The sequence below is a fragment of the Lonchura striata genome, chromosome 2 (genome assembly GCF_046129695.1).
Source record: "Lonchura striata isolate bLonStr1 chromosome 2, bLonStr1.mat, whole genome shotgun sequence".
Lineage (NCBI taxonomy): Eukaryota > Metazoa > Chordata > Aves > Passeriformes > Estrildidae > Lonchura > Lonchura striata.
Genome location: NC_134604.1, coordinates 117,514,503 through 117,538,024, shown reverse-complemented (window position 1 = coordinate 117,538,024; position 23,522 = coordinate 117,514,503). Strand labels below are relative to the sequence as shown.

The window sequence follows — 23,522 nt, the reverse complement described above, 5'->3', positions numbered from 1 at the left end:
CAGAAAATTTGTGCTGCCACTACAGTGCCAAGGCAGACCTACAAACTGACATCAGGAACCTGGACTGGTGAGCTTTCTTTCCCAGGGAAAAAGTCTGGAATTGGCGCTCAGGTCCCCTGACCCCGGGTGGGCGCCTGACTGCAAAAGTAAGAACATCAAAGGATATCTCCGAGACTTCATCTGCCCCCACCTCAAACTTGCGCTGCCCTGAGAGTCCCAAGGGAGCCCTACAAACTGACATTAGGAACCTGGACTGGTGAGTTTTCTTTCCAGGGAAAAGGCTGGGAAATGTGCCCAGGTGCCCCAGGCCCTGAGCTGGCACCTCACTCCAAAAACTCCAAACATCAAAGGATGCATCCCAGAACAAAGCTGTCCCGGCCTCAAACTTGCGCTGCCCTGACAGTTCCAATGGTTCCCTACAAACTGACATCAGGAACCTGGCCTGGTGAGTTTCCTTTCCAGGGAAAAAGGCTGGAATTAGAGAAAAGGTCCCCCTGGCCTTGGGCAGGCGCCTGGCTGCAACTCATAAGAACATCAAAGGATATCTCCGAGACTTCATCTGCCCCCACCTCAAACTTGCGCTGCCCTGAGAGTCCCAAAGGAGCCCTACAAACTGACATCAGGAACCTGGACTGGTGAGTTTTCTTTCCAGGGAAAAGTCTGGGAAATGTGCCCAGGTGCCCCTGGCCCTGAGCTGGCACCTCACTCCAAAAACTCCAAACATCGAAGGATGCATCCCAGAACAAAGCTGTCCCCGCCTCGAACTTGTGCTGCCGTGACAGTTCCAATGGTTCCCTAGAAACTGACATCAGGAACCTGGCCTGGTGAGTTTCCTTTCCAGGGAAAAGGGCTGGAATTAGAGAAAAGGTCCCCCTGGCCTTGGGCAGGCGCCTGGCTGCAACTCATAAGAACATCAAAGGATATCTCCGAGACTTCATCTGCCCCCACCTCAAACTTGCGCTGCCCTGAGAGTCCCAAGGGAGCCCTACAAACTGAAATCAGGAACTTGGACTGGTGAGTTTTCTTTCCCAGGCAAAAAGGCTGGAATTACCGCACAGGACCCCCTGACCCCGGGTGGGCACCTGACTGCAACAAATAGGAACATCAAAGAATATCTCCCAGAACAAAGCTGTCCCCACCAGAAAATTTGTGCTGCCACTACAGTGCCAAGGGAGACCTACAAACTGACATCAGGAAGCTGGACTGGTGAGTTTTCTTTCCCAGGGAAAATGGCCAAAGTATGTGCCCAGGGGCCCCTGACCCTGAGCTAGTGCGTGACTGCAGAAACTACAAACATCGAAGGATTCATCCCAGAACAAAGCTGTCCCCACCTCAAATTTGTGCTGCCAGTACAGTGCCAAGGGAGACCTACAAACTGACATCAGGAACCTCGACTGGTGAGTTTTCTTTCCAGGGAAAAGGCTGGGAAATATGCCCAGGTGCCCCAGGCCCTGAGCTGGCACCTCACTCCAAAAACTCCAAACATCAAAGGATGCATCCCAGAACAAAGCTGTCCCCACCTCTAACTTGTGCTGCCAGTACAGTACCAAGGGAGCCCTACAAACTGACATCAGGAATCTGGACTGCTGAGTTTTCTTTCCAGGGAAAATGGCCAAAGTATGTGCCCAGGGGCCCCTGACCCTGAGCTAGTGCGTGACTGCAGAAACTACAAACATCGAAGGATTCATCCCAGAACAAAGCTGTCCCCACCTCAAATTTGTGCTGCCAGTACAGTGCCAAGGGAGACCTACAAACTGACATCAGGAACCTCGACTGGGGAGTTTTCTTTCCAGGGAAAAGGCTGGGAAATATGCCCAGGTGCCCCAGGCCCTGAGCTGGCACCTCACTCCAAAAACTCCAAACATCAAAGGATGCATCCCAGAACAAAGCTGTCCCCACCTCTAACTTGTGCTGCCAGTACAGTGCCAAGGGAGCCCCACAAACTGACATCAGGAACCTGGACTGCTGAGTTTTCTTCCCAGGGAAAATGGCCAAAGTATGTGCCCAGGGGCCCCTGACCCTGAGCTAGTGCGTGACTGCAGAAACTACAAACATCGAAGGATTCATCCCAGAACAAAGCTGTCCCCACCTCAAATTTGTGCTGCCAGTACAGTGCCAAGGGAGACCTACAAACTGACATCAGGAACCTCGACTGGTGAGTTTTCTTTCCAGGGAAAAGTCTGGGAAATGTGCCCAGGGGCCCCCGGCCCTGGGTGGGCACCTGAATGCAAAAAATCAAAACTCCAAAGGATGCATCCCAGAAAAAAGGTGTCCCCACCTCAAACTTGCGCTGCCCTGAGAGTCCCAAGGGAGCCCTACAAACTGACATCAGGAACCTGGACTGGTGAGTTTCCTTTTCAGGGAAAAAGGCTGGAATTAGAGCAAAGGTCCCCCTGGCCTTGGGCAGGCGCCTGGCTGCAACTCATAAGAACATCAAAGGATATCTCCGAGACTTCATCTGCCCCCACCTCAAACTTGCGCTGCCCTGAGAGTCCCAAGGGAGCCCTACAGACTGACATCAGGAACTTGGACTGGTGAGTTTTCTTTCCCAGGCAAAAAGGCTGGAATTAGCCCACAGGACCCCCTGACCCCGGGTGGGAGGCTGACTGCAAGAAATAGGAACATCAAAGAATATCTCCCAGACCAAAGCTGTCCCCACCAGAAAATTTGTGCTGCCACTACAGTGCCAAGGCAGACCTACAAACTGACATCAGGAACCTGGACTGGTGAGCTTTCTTTCCCAGGGAAAAAGTCTGGAATTGGCGCTCAGGTCCCCTGACCCCGGGTGGGCGCCTGACTGCAAAAGTAAGAACATCAAAGGATATCTCCGAGACTTCATCTGCCCCCACCTCAAACTTGCGCTGCCCTGAGAGTCCCAAGGGAGCCCTACAAACTGACATTAGGAACCTGGACTGGTGAGTTTTCTTTCCAGGGAAAAGGCTGGGAAATGTGCCCAGGTGCCCCAGGCCCTGAGCTGGCACCTCACTCCAAAAACTCCAAACATCAATGGATGCATCCCAGAACAAAGCTGTCCCGGCCTCAAACTTGCGCTGCCCTGACAGTTCCAATGGTTCCCTACAAACTGACATCAGGAACCTGGCCTGGTGAGTTTCCTTTCCAGGGAAAAAGGCTGGAACTAGAACAAAGGTCCCCCTGGCCTTGGGCAGGCACCTGACTGCAACTCATAAGAACATCAAAGGATATCTCCGAGACTTCATCTGCCCCCACCTCAAACTTGCGCTGCCCTGAGAGTCCCAAAGGAGCCCTACAAACTGACATCAGGAACCTGGACTGGTGAGTTTTCTTTCCAGGGAAAAGGCTGGGAAATGTGCCCAGGTGCCCCAGGCCCTGAGCTGGCGCCTCACTCCAAAAACTCCAAACATCAAAGGCTGCATCCCAGAACACAGCTGTCCCCACCTAAAACTTGCGCTGCCCTGAGAGTCTTAAGGGAGCCCTACAAACTGACATCAGGAACCTGGACTGGTGAGTTTCCTTTTCAGGGAAAAAGGCTGGAATTAGAGCAAAGGTCCCCCTGGCCTTGGGCAGGCGCCTGACTGCAACTCATAAGAACATCAAAGGATATCTCCGAGACTTCATCTGCCCCCACCTCAAACTTGCGCTGCCCTGAGAGTCCCAAGGGAGCCCTACAAACTGACATCAGGAACCTGGACTGGTGAGTTTTCTTTCCAGGAAAAAAGGCTGGAATTAGAGAAAAGGTCCCCCTGGCCTTGGGCAGGCGCCTGGCTGCAACTCATAAGAACATCAAAGGATATCTCCGAGACTTTATCTGCCCCCACCTCAAACTTGCGCTGCCCTGAGAGTCCCAAAGGAGCCCTACAAACTGACATTAGGAACCTGGACTGGTGAGTTTTCTTTCCAGGGAAAAGTCTGGGAAATGTGCCCAGGTGCCCCTGGCCCTGAGCTGGCACCTCACTCCAAAAACTCCAAACATCGAAGGATGCATCCCAGAACAAAGCTGTCCCCGCCTCGAACTTGTGCTGCCGTGACAGTTCCAATGGTTCCCTAGAAACTGACATCAGGAACCTGGCCTGGTGAGTTTCCTTTCCAGGGAAAAGGGCTGGAATTAGAGAAAAGGTCCCCCTGGCCTTGGGCAGGCGCCTGGCTGCAACTCATAAGAACATCAAAGGATATCTCCGAGACTTCATCTGCCCCCACCTCAAACTTGCGCTGCCCTGAGAGTCCCAAGGGAGCCCTACAAACTGAAATCAGGAACTTGGACTGGTGAGTTTTCTTTCCCAGGCAAAAAGGCTGGAATTACCGCACAGGACCCCCTGACCCCGGGTGGGCACCTGACTGCAACAAATAGGAACATCAAAGAATATCTCCCAGAACAAAGCTGTCCCCACCAGAAAATTTGTGCTGCCACTACAGTGCCAAGGGAGACCTACAAACTGACATCAGGAACCTGGACTGGTGAGTTTTCTTTCCCAGGGAAAATGGCCAAAGTATGTGCCCAGGGGCCCCTGACCCTGAGCTAGTGCGTGACTGCAGAAACTACAAACATCGAAGGATTCATCCCAGAACAAAGCTGTCCCCACCTCAAATTTGTGCTGCCAGTACAGTGCCAAGGGAGACCTACAAACTGACATCAGGAACCTCGACTGGTGAGTTTTCTTTCCAGGGAAAAGGCTGGGAAATATGCCCAGGTGCCCCAGGCCCTGAGCTGGCACCTCACTCCAAAAACTCCAAACATCAAAGGATGCATCCCAGAACAAAGCTGTCCCCACCTCTAACTTGTGCTGCCAGTACAGTACCAAGGGAGCCCTACAAACTGACATCAGGAATCTGGACTGCTGAGTTTTCTTTCCAGGGAAAATGGCCAAAGTATGTGCCCAGGGGCCCCTGACCCTGAGCTAGTGCGTGACTGCAGAAACTACAAACATCGAAGGATTCATCCGAGAACAAAGCTGTCCCCACCTCAAATTTGTGCTGCCAGTACAGTGCCAAGGGAGACCTACAAACTGACATCAGGAACCTCGACTGGGGAGTTTTCTTTCCAGGGAAAAGGCTGGGAAATATGCCCAGGTGCCCCAGGCCCTGAGCTGGCACCTCACTCCAAAAACTCCAAACATCAAAGGATGCATCCCAGAACAAAGCTGTCCCCACCTCTAACTTGTGCTGCCAGTACAGTGCCAAGGGAGCCCCACAAACTGACATCAGGAACCTGGACTGCTGAGTTTTCTTCCCAGGGAAAATGGCCAAAGTATGTGCCCAGGGGCCCCTGACCCTGAGCTAGTGCGTGACTGCAGAAACTACAAACATTGAAGGATTCATCCGAGAACAAAGCTGTCCCCACCTCAAATTTGTGCTGCCAGTACAGTGCTAAGGGAGACCTACAAACTGACATCAGGAACCTCGACTGGTGAGTTTTCTTTCCAGGGAAAAGTCTGGGAAATGTGCCCAGGGGCCCCCGGCCCTGGGTGGGCACCTGAATGCAAAAAATCAAAACTCCAAAGGATGCATCCCAGAAAAAAGGTGTCCCCACCTCAAACTTGCGCTGCCCTGAGAGTCCCAAGGGAGCCCTACAAACTGACATCAGGAACCTGGACTGGTGAGTTTCCTTTTCAGGGAAAAAGGCTGGAATTAGAGCAAAGGTCCCCCTGGCCTTGGGCAGGCGCCTGGCTGCAACTCATAAGAACATCAAAGGATATCTCCGAGACTTCATCTGCCCCCACCTCAAACTTGCGCTGCCCTGAGAGTCCCAAGGGAGCCCTACAGACTGACATCAGGAACTTGGACTGGTGAGTTTTCTTTCCCAGGCAAAAAGGCTGGAATTAGCGCACAGGACCCCCTGACCCCGGGTGGGAGGCTGACTGCAAGAAATAGGAACATCAAAGAATATCTCCCAGACCAAAGCTGTCCCCACCAGAAAATTCGTGCTGCCACTACAGTGCCAAGGCAGACCTACAAACTGACATCAGGAACCTGGACTGGTGAGCTTTCTTTCCCAGGGAAAAAGTCTGGAATTGGCGCTCAGGTCCCCTGACCCCGGGTGGGCGCCTGACTGCAAAAGTAAGAACATCAAAGGATATCTCCGAGACTTCATCTGCCCCCACCTCAAACTTGCGCTGCCCTGAGAGTCCCAAGGGAGCCCTACAAACTGACATTAGGAACCTGGACTGGTGAGTTTTCTTTCCAGGGAAAAGGCTGGGAAATGTGCCCAGGTGCCCCAGGCCCTGAGCTGGCACCTCACTCCAAAAACTCCAAACATCAATGGATGCATCCCAGAACAAAGCTGTCCCGGCCTCAAACTTGCGCTGCCCTGAGAGTTCCAATGGTTCCCTACAAACTGACATCAGGAACCTGGCCTGGTGAGTTTCCTTTCCAGGGAAAAAGGCTGGAACTAGAACAAAGGTCCCCCTGGCCTTGGGCAGGCACCTGACTGCAACTCATAAGAACATCAAAGGATATCTCCGAGACTTCATCTGCCCCCACCTCAAACTTGCGCTGCCCTGAGAGTCCCAAAGGAGCCCTACAAACTGACATCAGGAACCTGGACTGGTGAGTTTTCTTTCCAGGGAAAAGGCTGGGAAATGTGCCCAGGTGCCCCAGGCCCTGAGCTGGCGCCTCACTCCAAAAACTCCAAACATCAAAGGCTGCATCCCAGAACACAGCTGTCCCCACCTAAAACTTGCGCTGCCCTGAGAGTCCCAAGGGAGCCCTACAAACTGACATCAGGAACCTGGACTGGTGAGTTTCCTTTTCAGGGAAAAAGGCTGGAATTAGAGCAAAGGTCCCCCTGGCCTTGGGCAGGCGCCTGACTGCAACTCATAAGAACATCAAAGGATATCTCCGAGACTTCATCTGCCCCCACCTCAAACTTGCGCTGCCCTGAGAGTCCCAAGGGAGCCCTACAAACTGACATTAGGAACCTGGACTGGTGAGTTTTCTTTCCAGGGAAAAGGCTGGGAAATGTGCCCAGGTGCCCCTGGCCCTGAGCTGGCGCCTCACTCCAAAAACTCCAAACATCGAAGGATGCATCCCAGAACAAAGCTGTCCCCGCCTCGAACTTGTGCTGCCGTGACAGTTCCAATGGTTCCCTAGAAACTGACATCAGGAACCTGGCCTGGTGAGTTTCCTTTCCAGGGAAAAGGGCTGGAATTAGAGAAAAGGTCCCCCTGGCCTTGGGCAGGCGCCTGGCTGCAACTCATAAGAACATCAAAGGATATCTCCGAGACTTCATCTGCCCCCACCTCAAACTTGCGCTGCCCTGAGAGTCCCAAGGGAGCCCTACAAACTGAAATCAGGAACTTGGACTGGTGAGTTTTCTTTCCCAGGCAAAAAGGCTGGAATTACCGCACAGGACCCCCTGACCCCGGGTGGGCACCTGACTGCAACAAATAGGAACATCAAAGAATATCTCCCAGAACAAAGCTGTCCCCACCAGAAAATTTGTGCTGCCACTACAGTGCCAAGGGAGACCTACAAACTGACATCAGGAACCTGGACTGGTGAGTTTTCTTTCCCAGGGAAAATGGCCAAAGTATGTGCCCAGGGGCCCCTGACCCTGAGCTAGTGCGTGACTGCAGAAACTACAAACATCGAAGGATTCATCCCAGAACAAAGCTGTCCCCACCTCAAATTTGTGCTGCCAGTACAGTGCCAAGGGAGCCCTACAAACTGACATCAGGAACCTCGACTGGTGAGTTTTCTTTCCAGGGAAAAGGCTGGGAAATATGCCCAGGTGCCCCAGGCCCTGAGCTGGCACCTCACTCCAAAAACTCCAAACATCAAAGGATGCATCCCAGAACAAAGCTGTCCCCACCTCTAACTTGTGCTGCCCAAACAGTGCCAAGGGAGACCTACAAACTGACATCAGGAATCTGGACTGCTGAGTTTTCTTTCCAGGGAAAATGGCCAAAGTATGTGCCCAGGGGCCCCCAGCCCTGTTCTGGACCCTGACCGCAAAAAATCCTTATATCTAAGGATGGACCCCAAACCGAAGTTATCCCCACCTCAAACTTGTGCTGCTTGTACAGTGCAAAGGGAGACCTACAAACTGACATCAGGATCCTTGACTGGTGAGTTTTCTTTCCCAGGGAAAAAGGCTGGAATTGGTGCACAGGTCCCCTGACCCAGGGTGGGCGCCTGAATACAAAAAGAAGAACATATATCTCCGAGACTTCATCTGCCCCCACCTCAAACTTGCGCTGCCCTGATGGTCCCAAGGGAGCCCTAGAAACTGACATTAGGAACCTGGACTGGTGAGTTTTCTTTCCAGGGAAAAGGCTAGGAAATGTGCCCAGGGGCCCCCCGCCCTGGGTGGGCACCTGAATGCAAAAAATCAAAACATCGAAGGATGCATCCCAGAACAAAGCTGTCCCCGCCTCAAACTTGTGCTCCCAGTACAGTGCCAAGGCAGACCTACAAACTGACATCAGGAACCTCGACTGGTGAGTTTTCTTTCCAGGGAAAAAGTCTGGAATTGGCGCACAGGTCCCCTGACCCCGGGTGGGCGCCTGACTGCAAAAGCAAGAACATCAAAGTATATCTCCGAGACTTCATCTGCCCCCACCTCAAACTTGCGCTGCCCTGAGAGTCCCAAGGGAGCCCTACAAACTGACATCAGGAACCTGGACTGGTGAGTTTCCTTTTCAGGTAAAAAGGCTGGAATTAGAGCAAAGGTCCCCCTGGCCTTGGGCAGGCGCCTGACTGCAACTCATAAGAACATCAAAGGATATCTCCGAGACTTCATCTGCCCCCACCTCAAACTTGCGCTGCCCTGAGAGTCGCAAGGGAGCCCTACAAACTGACATTAGGAACCTGGACTGGTGAGTTTTCTTTCCAGGGAAAAGGCTGGGAAATGTGCCCAGGTGCCCCTGGCCCTGAGCTGGCACCTCACTCCAAAAACTCCAAACATCAAAGGATGCATCCCAGAACAAAGCTGTCCCCACCTCTAACTTGTGCTGCCCAAACAGTGCCAAGGGAGACCTACAAACTGACATCAGGAACCTGGACTGGTGAGTTTTCTTTCCAGGGAAAAGTCTGGGAAATGTGCCCAGGAGCCCCCGGCCCTGGGTGGGCACCTGAATGCAAAAAATCAAAACTTCGAAGGATGCATCCCAGAACAAAGCTGTCCCCACCTCAAACTTGCACTGCCCTGAGAGTCCCAAGGGGGACCTACAAACTGACATCAGGAACCTGGACTGGTGAGTTTCCTTTTCAGGGAAAAGGGCTGGAATTAGAGCAAAGGTCCCCCTGGCCTTGGGCAGGCGCCTGGATGCAACTCATAAGAACATCAAAGGATATCTCCAAGACTTCATCTGCCCCCACCTCAAACTTGCGCTGCCCTGAGAGTCCCAAGGGAGCCCTACAGACTGACATCAGGAACTTGGACTGGTGAGTTTTCTTTCCCAGGCAAAAAGGCTGGAATTAGCGCACAGAACCCCCTGACCCCGGGTGGGAGGCTGACTGCAAGAAATAGGAACATCAAAGAATATCTCCCAGAACAAAGCTGTCCCCACCAGAAAATTCGTGCTGCCACTACAGTGCCAAGGCAGACCTACAAACTGACATCAGGAACCTGGACTGGTGAGCTTTCTTTCCCAGGGAAAAAGTCTGGAATTGGCGCACAGGTCCCCTGACCCCGGGTGGGCGCCTGACTGCAAAAATAAGAACATCAAAGGATATCTCCGAGACTTCATCTGCCCCCACCTCAAACTTGCGCTGCCCTGAGAGTCCCAAGGGAGCCCTACAAACTTACATTAGGAACCGGGACTGGTGAGTTTCCTTTCCAGGGAAAAGGGTGGGAAATGTGCCCAGGTGCCCCAGGCCCTGAGCTGGCGCCTCACTCCAAAAACTCCAAACATCAAAGGCTGCATCCCAGAACAAAGCTGTCCCCACCTCAAACTTGCGCTGCCCTGAGAGTCCCAAGGGAGCCCTACAAACTGACATTAGGAACCTGGACTGGTGAGTTTCCTTTCCAGGGAAAAGGGTGGGAAATGTGCCCAGGTGCCCCTGGCCCTGAGCTGGCGCCTCACTCCAAAAACTCCAAACATCGAAGGATGCATCCCAGAACAAAGCTGTCCCCGCCCCGAACTTGTGCTGCCGTGACAGTTCCAATGGTTCCCTAGAAACTGACATCAGGAACCTGGCCTGGTGAGTTTCCTTTCCAGGGAAAAGAGCTGGAATTAGAGAAAAGGTCCCCCTGGCCTTGGGCAGGCGCCTGGCTGCAACTCATAAGAACATCAAAGGATACCTCCGAGACTTCATCTGCCCCCACCTCAAACTTGCGCTGCCCTGAGAGTCCCAAGGGAGCCCTACAAACTGAAATCAGGAACTTGGACTGGTGAGTTTTCTTTCCCAGGCAAAAAGGCTGGAATTACCGCACAGGACCCCCTGACCCCGGGTGGGCACCTGACTGCAACAAATAGGAACATCAAAGAATATCTCCCAGAACAAAGCTGTCCCCACCAGAAAATTTGTGCTGCCACTACAGTGCCAAGGGAGACCTACAAACTGACATCAGGAACCTGGACTGGTGAGTTTTCTTTCCCAGGGAAAATGGCCAAAGTATGTGCCCAGGGGCCCCTGACCCTGAGCTAGTGCGTGACTGCAGAAACTACAAACATCGAAGGATTCATCCCAGAACAAAGCTGTCCCCACCTCAAATTTGTGCTGCCAGTACAGTGCCAAGGGAGACCTACAAACTGACATCAGGAACCTCGACTGGTGAGTTTTCTTTCCAGGGAAAAGGCTGGGAAATATGCCCAGGTGCCCCAGGCCCTGAGCTGGCACCTCACTCCAAAAACTCCAAACATCAAAGGATGCATCCTAGAACAAAGCTGTCCCCACCTCTAACTTGTGCTGCCCAAACAGTGCCAAGGGAGACCTACAAACTGACATCAGGAACCTGGACTGGTGAGTTTTCTTTCCAGGGAAAAGTCTGGGAAATGTGCCCAGGGTCCCCCGGCCCTGGGTGGGCACCTGAATGCACAAAATCAAAACTTCGAAGGATGCATCCCAGAACAAAGCTGTCCCCACCTCAAACTTGCGCTGCCCTGAGAGTCCCAAGGGAGCCCTACAAACTGACATCAGGAACCTGGACTGGTGAGTTTCCTTTTCAGGGAAAAGGGCTGGAATTAGAGCAAAGGTCCCCTGACCTTGGGCAGGCGCCTGGCTGCAACTCATAAGAACATCAAAGGATATCTCCGAGACTTCATCTGCCCCCACCTCAAACTTGCGCTGCCCTGAGAGTCCCAAAGGAGCCCTACAAACTGACATCAGGAACCTGGACTGGTGAGTTTTCTTTCCAGGGAAAAGTCTGGGAAATGAGACCAGGGGGCCCCGGCCCTGGGTGGGCACCTGAATGCAAAAAATCAAAACATCGAAGGCTGCATCCCAGAACAAAGCTGTCCCCACCTCAAACTTGCGCTGCCCTGAGAGTCCCAAGGGAGCCCTACAAACTGACATTAGGAACCTGGACTGGTGAGTTTTCTTTCCAGGGAAAAGGCTGGGAAATGTGCCCAGGTGCCCCAGGCCCTGAGCTGGCACCTCACTCCAAAAACTCCAAACATCAAAAGATGCATCCCAGAACAAAGCTGTCCCGGCCTCAAACTTGCGCTGCCGTGACAGTTCCAATGGTTCCCTACAAACTGACATCAGGAACCTGGCCTGGTGAGTTTCCTTTCTAGGGAAAAAGGCTGGAATTAGAACAAAGGTACCCCTGGCCTTGGGCAGGCGCCTGACTGCAACTCATAAGAACATCAAAGGATATCTCCGAGACTTCATCTGCCCCCACCTCAAACTTGCGCTGCCCTGAGAGGCCCAAGGGAGCCCTACAAACTGACATCAGGAACCTGGACTGGTGAGTTTCCTTTTCAGGGAAAAGGCTGGGAAATGTGACCAGGGGCCCCTGGCCCTGAGCTGGCACCTCACTCCAAAAACTCCAAACATCAAAGGATGCATCCCAGAACAAAGCTGTCCCCGCCTCGAAATTGCGCTGCTGTGACAGTTCCAATGGTTCCCTAGAAACTGACATCAGGAACCTGGCCTGGTGAGTTTCCTTTCCAGGGAAAAGGGCTGGAATTAGAGAAAAGGTCCCCCTGGCCTTGGGCAGGTGCCTGGCTGCAACTCATAAGAACATCAAAGGATATCTCCGAGACTTCATCTGCCCCCACCTCAAACTTGCGCTGCCCTGAGAGGCCCAAGGGAGCCCTACAAACTGACATCAGGAACTTGGACTGGTGAGTTTTCTTTCCCAGGCAAAAAGGCTGGAATTACCGCACAGGACCCCCTGACCCCGGGTGGGCACCTGACTGCAACAAATAGGAACATCAAAGAATATCTCCCAGAACAAAGCTGTCCCCACCAGAAAATTCGTGCTGCCACTACAGTGCCAAGGGAGACCTACAAACTGACATCAGGAACCTGGACTCGTGAGTTTTCTTTCCCAGGGAAAATTGCCAAAGTATGTGCCCAGGGGCCCCTGACCCTGAGCTAGTGCGTGACTGCAGAAACTACAAACATTGAAGGATTCATCCGAGAACAAAGCTGTCCCCACCTCTAACTTGTGCTGCCAGTACAGTGCCAAGGGAGACCTACAAACTGACATCAGGAACCTCGACTGGTGAGTTTTCTTTCCAGGGAAAAGTCTGGGAAATGTGCCCAGAGGCCCGCGGCCCTGGGTGGGCACCTGAATGCAAAAAATCAAAACTTCGAAGGATGCATCCCAGAACAAAGCTGTCCCCACCTCAAACTTGCGCTGCCCTGAGAGTCCCAAGGGAGCCCTACAAACTGACATCAGGAACCTGGACTGGTGAGTTTCCTTTTCAGGGAAAAGGGCTGGAATTAGAGCAAAGGTCCCCCTGGCCTTGGGCAGGCGCCTGGCTGCAACTCATAAGAACATCAAAGGATATCTCCGAGACTTCATCTGCCCCCACCTCAAACTTGCGCTGCCCTGAGAGTCCCAAAGGAGCCCTACAGACTGACATCAGGAACTTGGACTGGTGAGTTTTCTTTCCCAGGCAAAAAGGCTGGAATTAGCGCACAGGACCCCCTGACCCCGGGTGGGAGGCTGACTGCAACAAATAGGAACATCAAAGAATATCTCCCAGAACAAAGCTGTCCCCACCTCAAACTTGTGCTGCCAGTACAGTGCCAAGGGAGACCTACAAACTGACATCAGGAAGCTGGACTGGTGAGTTTTCTTTCCCAGGGAAAAAGGCTGGAATTGGCGCACAGGTCCCCTGACCCCGGGTGGGCGCCTGACTGCAAAAGTAAGAACATCAAAGTATATCTCCGAGACTTCATCTGCCCCCACCTCAAACTTGCGCTGCCCTGAGAGTCCCAAAGGAGCCCTACAAACTGACATCAGGAACCTGGACTGGTGAGTTTTCTTTCCAGGGAAAAGTCTGGAAATATTCCCAGGTGCCCCAGGCCCTGAGCTGGCGCCTCACTCCAAAACCTCCAAACATCAAAGGATGCATCCCAAGACAAAGCTGTCCCCACCTCAAACATGCGCTGCCCTGAGAGTCCCAAGGGAGCCCTACAAACTGACATCAGGAACCTGGACTGGTGAGTTTCCTTTTCAGGGAAAAAGGCTGGAATTAGAGCAAAGGTCCCCCTGGCCTTGGGCAGGCGCCTGACTGCAACTCATAAGAACATCAAAGGATATCTCCGAGACTTCATCTGCCCCAACATGAAACTTGCGCTGCCCTGAGAGTCCCAAGGGAGCCCTCCAAACTGACATTAGGAACCTGGACTGGTGAGTTTTCTTTCCAGGGAAAAGGCTGGGAAATGTGCCCAGGTGCCCCTGGCCCTGAGCTGGCGCCTCACTCCAAAAACTCCAAACATCGAAGGATGCATCCCAGAACAAAGCTGTCCCCGCCTCGAACTTGTGCTGCCGTGACAGTTCCAATGGTTCCCTAGAAACTGACATCAGGAACCTGGCCTGGTGAGTTTCCTTTCCAGGGAAAAGGGCTGGAATTAGAGAAAAGGTCCCCCTGGCCTTGGGCAGGTGCCTGGCTGCAACTCATAAGAACATCAAAGGATATCTCCGAGACTTCATCTGCCCCCACCTCAAACTTGCGCTGCCCTGAGAGTCCCAAAGGAGCCCTACAAACTGGAATCAGGAACTTGGACTGGTGAGTTTTCTTTCCCAGGCAAAAAGGCTGGAATTACCGCACAGGACCCCCTGACCCCGGGTGGGCACCTGACTGCAACAAATAGGAACATCAAAGAATATCTCCCAGAACAAAGCTGTCCCCACCAGAAAATTTGTGCTGCCACTACAGTGCCAAGGGAGACCTACAAACTGACATCAGGAACCTGGACTGGTGAGTTTTCTTTCCCAGGGAAAATGGCCAAAGTATGTGCCCAGGGGCCCCTGACCCTGAGCTAGTGCGTGACTGCAGAAACTACAAACATCGAAGGATTCATCCCAGAACAAAGCTGTCCCCACCTCAAATTTGTGCTGCCAGTACAGTGCCAAGGGAGACCTACAAACTGACATCAGGAACCTCGACTGGGGAGTTTTCTTTCCAGGGAAAAGGCTGGGAAATATGCCCAGGTGCCCCAGGCCCTGAGCTGGCACCTCACTCCAAAAACTCCAAACATCAAAGGATGCATCCCAGAACAAAGCTGTCCCCACCTCTAACTTGTGCTGCCAGTACAGTGCCAAGGGAGCCCTACAAACTGACATCAGGAATCTGGACTGCTGAGTTTTCTTTCCAGGGAAAATGGCCAAAGTATGTGCCCAGGGGCCCCCAGCCCTGTTCTGGACCCTGACCGCAAAAAATCCTTATATCTAAGGATGGACCCCAAACCGAAGTTATCCCCACCTCAAACTTGTGCTGCTTGTACAGTGCAAAGGGAGACCTACAAACTGACATCAGGATCCTTGACTGGTGAGTTTTCGTTCCCAGGGAAAAAGGCTGGAATTGGTGCACAGGTCCCCTGACCCAGGGTGGGCGCCTGAATACAAAAAGAAGAACATATATCTCCGAGACTTCATCTGCCCCCACCTCAAATTTGCGCTGCCCTGATGGTCCCAAGGGAGCCCTAGAAAGTGACATTAGGAACCTGGACTGGTGAGTTTTCTTTCCAAGGAAAAGGCTGGGAAATGTGCCCAGGGGCCCCCGGCCCTGGGTGGGCACCTGAATGCAAAAAATCAAAACATCGAAGGATGCATCCCAGAACAAAGCTGTCCCCACCTCAAACTTGTGCTGCCCAAACAGTGCCAAGGGAGACCTACAAACTGACATCAGGAACCTGGACTCGCGAGTTTTCTTTCCAGGGAAAAGGCTGGGAAATGTGCCCAGGTGCCCCTGGCCCTGAGCTGGCGCCTCACTCCAAAAACTCCAAACATCGAAGGATGCATCCCAGAACAAAGCTGTCCCCGCCTCGAACTTGTGCTGCCGTGACAGTTCCAATGGTTCCCTAGAAACTGACATCAGGAACCTGGCCTGGTGAGTTTCCTTTCCAGGGAAAAGGGCTGGAATTAGAGAAAAGGCCCCCCTGGCCTTGGGCAGGCGCCTGGCTGCAACTCATAAGAACATCAAAGGATATCTCCGAGACTTCATCTGCCCCCACCTCAAACTTGCACTGCCCTGAGAGTCCCAAGGGAGACCTACAAACTGACATCAGGAACCTGGACTGGTGAGTTTCCTTTTCAGGGAAAAGGCTGGGAAATGTGACCAGGGGCCCCTGGCCCTGAGCTGGCGTCTCACTCCAAAAACTCCAAACATCAAAGGATGCATCCCAGAACAAAGCTGTCCCCGCCTCGAAATTGCGCTGCTGTGACAGTTCCAATGGTTCCCTAGAAACTGACATCAGGAACCTGGCCTGGTGAGTTTCCTTTCCAGGGAAAAGGGCTGGAATTAGAGAAAAGGTCCCCCTGGCCTTGGGCAGGCGCCTGGCTGCAACTCATAAGAACATCAAAGGATATCTCCGAGACTTCATCTGCCCCCACCTCAAACTTGCGCTGCCCTGAGAGTCCCAAGGGAGCCCTACAGACTGACATCAGGAACTTGGACTGGTGAGTTTTCTTTCCCAGGCAAAAAGGCTGGAATTAGCGCACAGGACCCCCTGGCCCCGGGTGGGAGGCTGACTGCAAGAAATAGGAACATCAAAGAATATCTCCCAGAACAAAGCTGTCCCCACCAGAAAATTTGTGCTGCCACTACAGTGCCAAGGGAGACCTACAAACTGACATCAGGAACCTGGACTTGTGAGTTTTCTTTCCCAGGGAAAATTGCCAAAGTACGTGCCCAGGGGCCCCTGACCCTGGGCTAGTGCGTGACTGCAGAAACTACAAACATCGAAGGATTCATCCCAGAACAAAGCTGTCCCCACCTCAAATTTGTGCTGCCAGTACAGTGCCAAGGGAGACCTACAAACTGACATCAGGAACCTCGACTGGGGAGTTTTCTTTCCAGGGAAAAGGCTGGGAAATATGCCCAGGTGCCCCAGGCCCTGAGCTGGCACCTCACTCCAAAAACTCCAAACATCAAAGGATGCATCCCAGAACAAAGCTGTCCCCACCTCTAACTTGTGCTGCCAGTACAGTGCCAAGGGAGCCCTACAAACTGACATCAGGAACCTGGACTGGTGAGTTTTCTTTCCAGGGAAAAGTCTGGGAAATGTGCCCAGGGGCCCCCGGCCCTGGGTGGGCACCTGAATGCAAAAAATCAAAACTTTGAAGGATGCATCCCAGAACAAAGCTGTCCCCACCTCAAACTTGCGCTGCCCTGAGAGTCCCAAGGGAGACCTACAAACTGACATCAGGAACCTGGACTGGTGAGTTTCCTTTTCAGGGAAAAGGGCTGGAATTAGAGCAAAGGTCCCCCTGGCCTTGGGCAGGCGCCTGGCTGCAACTCATAAGAACATCAAAGGATATCTCCGAGACTTCATCTGCCCCCACCTCAAACTTGCGCTGCCCTGAGAGTCCCAAGGGAGCCCTACAGACTGACATCAGGAACTTGGACTGGTGAGTTTTCTTTCCCAGGCAAAAAGGCTGGAATTAGCACACAGGACCCCCTGACCCCGGGTGGGAGGCTGACTGCAACAAATAGGAACATCAAAGAATATCTCCCAGAACAAAGCTGTCCCCACCAGAAAATTTGTGCTGCCACTACAGTGCCAAGGCAGACCTACAAACTGACATCAGGAACTTGGACTGGTGAGTTTTCTTTCCCAGGGAAAAAGTCTGGAATTGGCGCACAGGTCCCCTGACCCCGGGTGGGCGCCTGACTGCAAAAATAAGAACATCAAAGGATATCTCCGAGACTTCATCTGCCCCCACCTCAAACTTGCGCTGCCCTGAGAGTCCCAAAGGAGCCCTACAAACTGACATCAGGAACCTGGACTGGTGAGTTTTCTTTCCAGGGAAAAAGGCTGGAATTAGAACAAAGGTCGCCCTGGCCTTGGGCAGGCACCTGACTGCAACACATAAGAACATCAAAGGATATCTCCGAGACTTCATCTGCCCCAACATGTAACTTGTGCCGCCCTGAGAGTGCCAAGCGAGCCCTAGAAACTGACATCAGGAACTGGACTGGTGAGTGTTCTCTTCAGGGAAAAGGGCTGGAATTAGAGCAAAGGTCCCCCTGGCCTTGGGCAGGCGCCTGACTGCAACTCTTAAGAATATCAAAGCATATCTCCGAGACTTCGTCTGCCCCCACCTCAAACTTGCGCTGCCCTGAGAGTCCCAAGGGAGCCCTACAAACTGACATCAGGAACCTGGACTGGTGAGTTTTCTTTCCAGGGAAAAGTCTGGGAAATGAGCCCAGGGGCCCCCGGCCCTGGGTGGGCACCTGAATGCAAAAAATAAAAACATCGAAGGATGCATCCCAGAACAAAGCTGTCCCCACCTCAAACTTGCGCTGCCCTGAGAGTCGCAAGGGAGCCCTACAAACTGACATTAGGAACCTGGACTGGTGAGTTTTCTTTCCAGGGAAAAGGCTGGGAAATGTGCCCAGGTGCCCCAGGCCCTGAGCTGGCACCTCACTCCAAAAACTCCAAACATCAAAGGATGCATCCCAGAACAAAGCTGTCCCGGCCTCAAACTTGCGCTGCCCTGACAGTTCCAATGGTTCCCTACAAACTGACATCAGGAACCTGGCCTGGTGAGTTTCCTTTCCAGGGAAAAAGGCTGGAATTAGAACAAAGTTACCCCTGGCCTTGGGCAGGCACCTGACTGCAACACATAAGAACATCAAAGGATATCTCCGAGACTTCATCTGCCCCAACATGAAACTTGTGCTGCCAGTACAGTGCCAAGGGAGCCCTACAAACTGACATCAGGAACCTGGACTGGTGAGTTTCCTTTTCAGGGAAAAGGCTGGGAAATATGCCCAGGGGCCCCTGGCCCTGAGCTGGCGCCTCACTCCAAAAACTCCAAACATCGAAGGATGCATCCCAGAACAAAGCTGTCCCCACCTCAAACTTGTGCTGCCAGTACAGTGCCAATGGTTCCCTAGAAACTGACATCAGGAACCTGGCCTGGTGAGTTTTCTTTCCAGGGAAAATGGCCAAAGTATGTGCCCAGGGGCCCCCAGCCCTGTTCTGGACCCTGACCGCAAAAAATCCTTATATCTAAGGATGGACCCCAAACCGAAGTTATCCCCACCTGAAACTTGTGCTGCTTGTACAGTGCAAAGGGAGACCTACAAACTGACATCAGGAACCTGGACTGGTGAGTTTCCTTTTCAGGGAAAAAGGCTGGAATTAGAGCAAAGGTCCCCCTAGCCTTGGGCAGGCGCCTGACTGCAACTCATAAGAACATCAAAGGATATCTCCGAGACTTCATCTGCCCCCACCTCAAACTTGCGCTGCCCTGAGAGTCCCAAGGGAGCCCTACAAACTGACATTAGGAACCTGGACTGGTGAGTTTCCTTTTCAGGGAAAAGGCTGGGAAATGTGCCCAGGTGCCCCAGGCCCTGAGCTGTCACCTCACTCCAAAAACGCCAAACATCAAAGGATGCATCCCAGAACAAAGCTGTCCCGGCCTCAAACTTGTGTTGCCCTGATAGACCCAAGGCATCCCTACGAACTGACATCAGGAACTTGGACTGGTGAGTTTTCTTTTTCAGGGAAAAAGGCTGGAATTAGCGCACAGGACCCCCTGACCCAGGGTGGGAGGCTGACTGCAACAAATAGGAACATCAAAGAATATCTCCCAGAACAAAGCTGTCCCCACCTCAAATTTGTGCTGCCACTACAGTGCCAAGGGAGACCTACAAACTGACATCAGGATCCTGGATTTGTGAGTTTTCTTTCCCATTCAAAAAGTCTGGAATTTGCGCACAAGATCCTGTGGCCCTGGGCTGGGCCCTGACAGCAACAAGTACAAACATCAAAGGAGATCTCCGAGACTTCATCTGCCCCAACTTATAACTTGTGCTGCCCTGATAGACCCAAGGGAGCCCTACAAACTGACATCAGGAACCTGGACTGGTGAGTTTTCTTTCCCAGGGAAAAGAAGCACTGTTTGTGCTCACGGCCTTGTGGACACCACTGGGCCTCCTGAAATTCCAAATGGGATGCCAGATGCCTTCCACACCAAAGCTGCCCCCGGCTCATGGCCTGACTGCTCTTGCCGTGGTCCTGGGTGGCCCCGGGATCTCCGTCTGGGATATCCCATGGCACTGGGATGACTTCGGCTCCCTTTGTCTCCTTTTCCACAGGAGATCTCTCCCAGGTGTCCCCAAGTCGTCTCAGCTGCCCCAGTTCCCTCCCAGTGTGCCACCCAACATTCCCACTTCCCTCCTGATTTTCCCAGTGTCCCTCCCAGTGCTCCCATAGCAGGTACAGGACGCAGTAGAAGCAGTTCTGTCACTGCTTGTAGCCCTTACTGACACCACAGGAAGGCTCTGCGGGTTCTTGGGGATGGTGGGGAGGGATGCAGGGGTCCCAGCGATGTCACTCTGGGGGTTGGAAATCCAGATGGATTTCGGGAGGGGGGCATGGAGTGTTCAAGGGGGTCTCTCAATGGTCATATGGGGAGGGGTCCCAAGGGCATCCCAGGGTGTCCTGGGGACCACTGGGGGGTACCAGGGATCCCTTAGGGTTACTGGGGATCATTCAGAGGGTCCCAGAAAGATCAAGGTAGGTCCCTGGGGGATCTTTTTAGGGGTACAGAGAGAGTTTTGTAGGGTCCCAGGGGTCAGATCTCCCAATTGAGATATGGGGAGGAAGGGGGAGTCCCAGAGGGACTGGCAGGGGGGAGAACAACTTAGCATCACCAAACATGTTCTGGCAATCTCCCCATACAATCTAGAGCCCAACTACACCCTGCACTGCCAATTTCAAGTCCCCAGGACTTGTGTTGTTACAGGCTATGCAGCAGGGCAGAACAGCTCCAGGAAAAATACGTGCAGACATCCACGACACAGGACAGGGAGAGAGAGCTTTTGAGGAGAAGAAAGGACCGAGAGACCCAAAGAACACACAGTGCACCAGAGACAAGTGACAGGACACACACCGCAACTGCTCTGCCCTGAGCACCTCAGCACTGTGATCAAAACAGACACTTTTTGCCTTTAGATGGCCTTAGGAGATCCTTCTTGCACATCCCTGCCCCCAAAGCTCATTCATAAGGCCCTCCCAGCACCCCACTTTCACCCCGAATGTGGGCCTGACCCCTATAGTTATCTCTCAGCCATCTGGGGATGAAAGCACCCCGCTTTCATCCCCACTGTGGGCCTGAGCACTCAACTTATCTCTCAGGCATCTGGGGATGAGAATCCACATCGCGTGCCAATGGAGGCTGCCTCGCCTGCGGGGAATGTCCAATGGTCACCAGGCTGTGGTACCGCGCTCAGCTACAATCGAGAACACCAAACATCACTGCATGATCTTAGCTGCACAATGGACAAAACCCAGCAATCCTGCTACTCACCGTTCTCCTAAGAATGCTCAGGCCACGCACTTTGGCCAGGCTCGGAGGCTGCCACCATCATCGCAGGGTCTGTCTGGGTTAAGAAGAGACAAAGTGATTCGACATGGCTGAAACACGAGTGGACCTTGGCTCCCCCTCCCTACCTCGGCAACTCACCGCAACTCCTCAGCCATTGCCAAAGGCTCTCTGGATGCCATCGTGAAGTACAAAATTTCAAGGCTTCATCTCAGAGTCCTAAAACACATCCAGAGGGCTCACAAGCACAGGAAATCCAGGCCATCAGCTGTTGGTGACAGGGGCTTGGCATACTCTGGGTGGATTCCCTAAACACACAAACAAGAACAGATACATACAATTGCTCCAAAACCTGAAACCTGAGCACAAACAACTGCTTTGGCCCACTGCTCACCTGGCACACTTGGCCTTGACTGCTGCTATCTGCCCGGACCTCCTGAAAATAAAGGCAAAGAACACCGCTGTGACAAAGACACCATTCAAGCATCCCCTGCAAATGCAAAAAATGACTGACCTGCTCATGGGAAAACCCTCACCCAGGACTGGGGCCCTTGGCCACAGATTTGAACTGTCAGCATCTGAAAGAAAGTTAGGACTGGTGTCAAACGGCTGCAGGACAACTTAACACGACTAAACATATTAAGCCAATCTCCCCATACAATCTAGAGCCCAACTACACCCTGCACTGCCAATTTCAAGTCCCCAGGACTTGTGTTGTTACAGGCTATGCAGCAGGGCAGAACAGCTCCAGGAAAAATACATGCAGACATCCACGACACAGGACAGGGAGAGAGAGCTTTTGAGGAGAAGAAAGGACCGAGAGACCCAAAGAACACACAGTGCACCAGAGACAAGTGACAGGACACACACCGCAACTGCTCTGCCCTGAGCACCTCAGCACTGTGATCAAAACAGACACTTTTTGCCTTTAGATGGCCTTAGGAGATGCTTCTTGCACATCCCTGCCCCCAAAGCTCATTCATAAGGCCCTCCCAGCACCCCACTTTCACCCCCAATGTGGGCCTGACCCCTTTAGTTATCTCTCAGGCATCTGGGGATGAGAGCACCCCGCTTTCACCCCCACTGTGGGCCTGAGCACTCAACTTATCTCTCAGTCATGTGGGGATGAGAATCCACATCGCATGCCAATGGAGGCTGCCTCGCCTGCGGGGAATGTCCAATGGTCACGGGGCTGTGGTCCCTCGCTCAGCTACAATCGAGAACACCAAACATCACTGCATGATCTTAGCTGCACAATGGACAAAACCCAGCAATCCTGCTACTCACCGTTCTCCTAAGAATGCTCGGGCCACGCACTTTGGCCAGGCTCGGAGGCTGCCACCGTCATCGCAGGGTCTGCCTGGGTTAAGAAGAGACAAAGTGATTCGACATGGCTGAAACACGAGTGGACCTTGGCTCCCCCTCCCTACCTCGGCAACTCACCGCAACTCCTCAGCCATTGCCAAAGGCTCCCTGGATGCCATCGTGAAATACAAAATTTCAAGGCTTCATCTCAGAGTCCTAAAATACATCCAGAGGGCTCACAAGCACAGGAAATCCAGGCCATCAGCTGTTGGTGACAGGGGCTTGGCATACTCTGGGTGGATTCCCTAAACACACAAACAAGAACAGATACATACAATTGCGCCAAAACCTGAAACCTGAGCACAAACAACTACTTTGGCCCACTGCTCACCTGGCACACTTGGCCTTGACTGCTGCTATCTGCCTGGACCTCCTGAAAATAAAGGCAAAGAACACCGCTGTGACAAAGACACCCTTCAAGCATCCCCTGCAAATGCAAAAAATGACTGACCTGCTCATGGGAAAACCCTCACCCAGGACTGGGGCCCTTGGCCACAGATTTGAACTGTCAGCATCTGAAAGAAAGTTAGGACTGGTGTCAAACGGCTGCAGGACAACTTAACACGACTAAACATATTAAGCCAATCTCCCCATACAATCTAGAGCCCAACTACACCCTGCACTGCCAATTTCAAGTCCCCAGGACTTGTGTTGTTACAGGCTATGCAGCAGGGCAGAACGGCTCCAGGAAAAATACGTGCAGACATCCACGACACAGGACAGGGAGAGAGAGCTTTTGAGGAGAAGAAAGGACCGAGTGACCCAAAGAACACACAGTGCACCAGAGACAAGTGACAGGACACACACCAGAACTGCTCTGCCCTGTGCACCTCAGCACTGTAATCAAAACAGACACTTTTTGCCTTTAGATGGCCTTAGGAGATGCTTCTTGCACATCCCTGCCCCCAAAGCTCATTCATAAGGCCCTCCCAGCACCCCACTTTCACCCCCAATGTGGGCCTGAGCCCTATACTTATCTCTCAGCCATCTGGGGATGAGAATCCACATCGCGTGCCAATGGAGGCTGCCTCGCCTGCGGGGAATGTCCAATGGTCACCGGGCTGTGGTCCCGTGCTCAGCTACAATCGAGAACACCAAACATCACTGCATGATCTTAGCTGCACAATGGACAAAACCCAGCAATCCTGCTACTCACTGTTCTCCTAAGAATGCTCAGGCCACGCACTTTGGCCAGGCTCGGAGGCTGCCACCATCATCGCAGGGTCTGTCTGGGTTAAGAAGAGACAAAGTGACTCGGCATTGCTGAAACACGAGTGGACCT

At 52.8% G+C, this 23,522-nt stretch overlaps 1 long non-coding RNA gene across 1 annotated transcript in view; it reads right to left on the bottom strand.

The window, feature by feature from the left end:
- The window catches only part of LOC144248925 (uncharacterized), a 74,066-nt gene that overhangs the window by 15,988 nt on the left and 34,556 nt on the right, over positions 1–23,522 (bottom strand). The window lies entirely within an intron of this gene.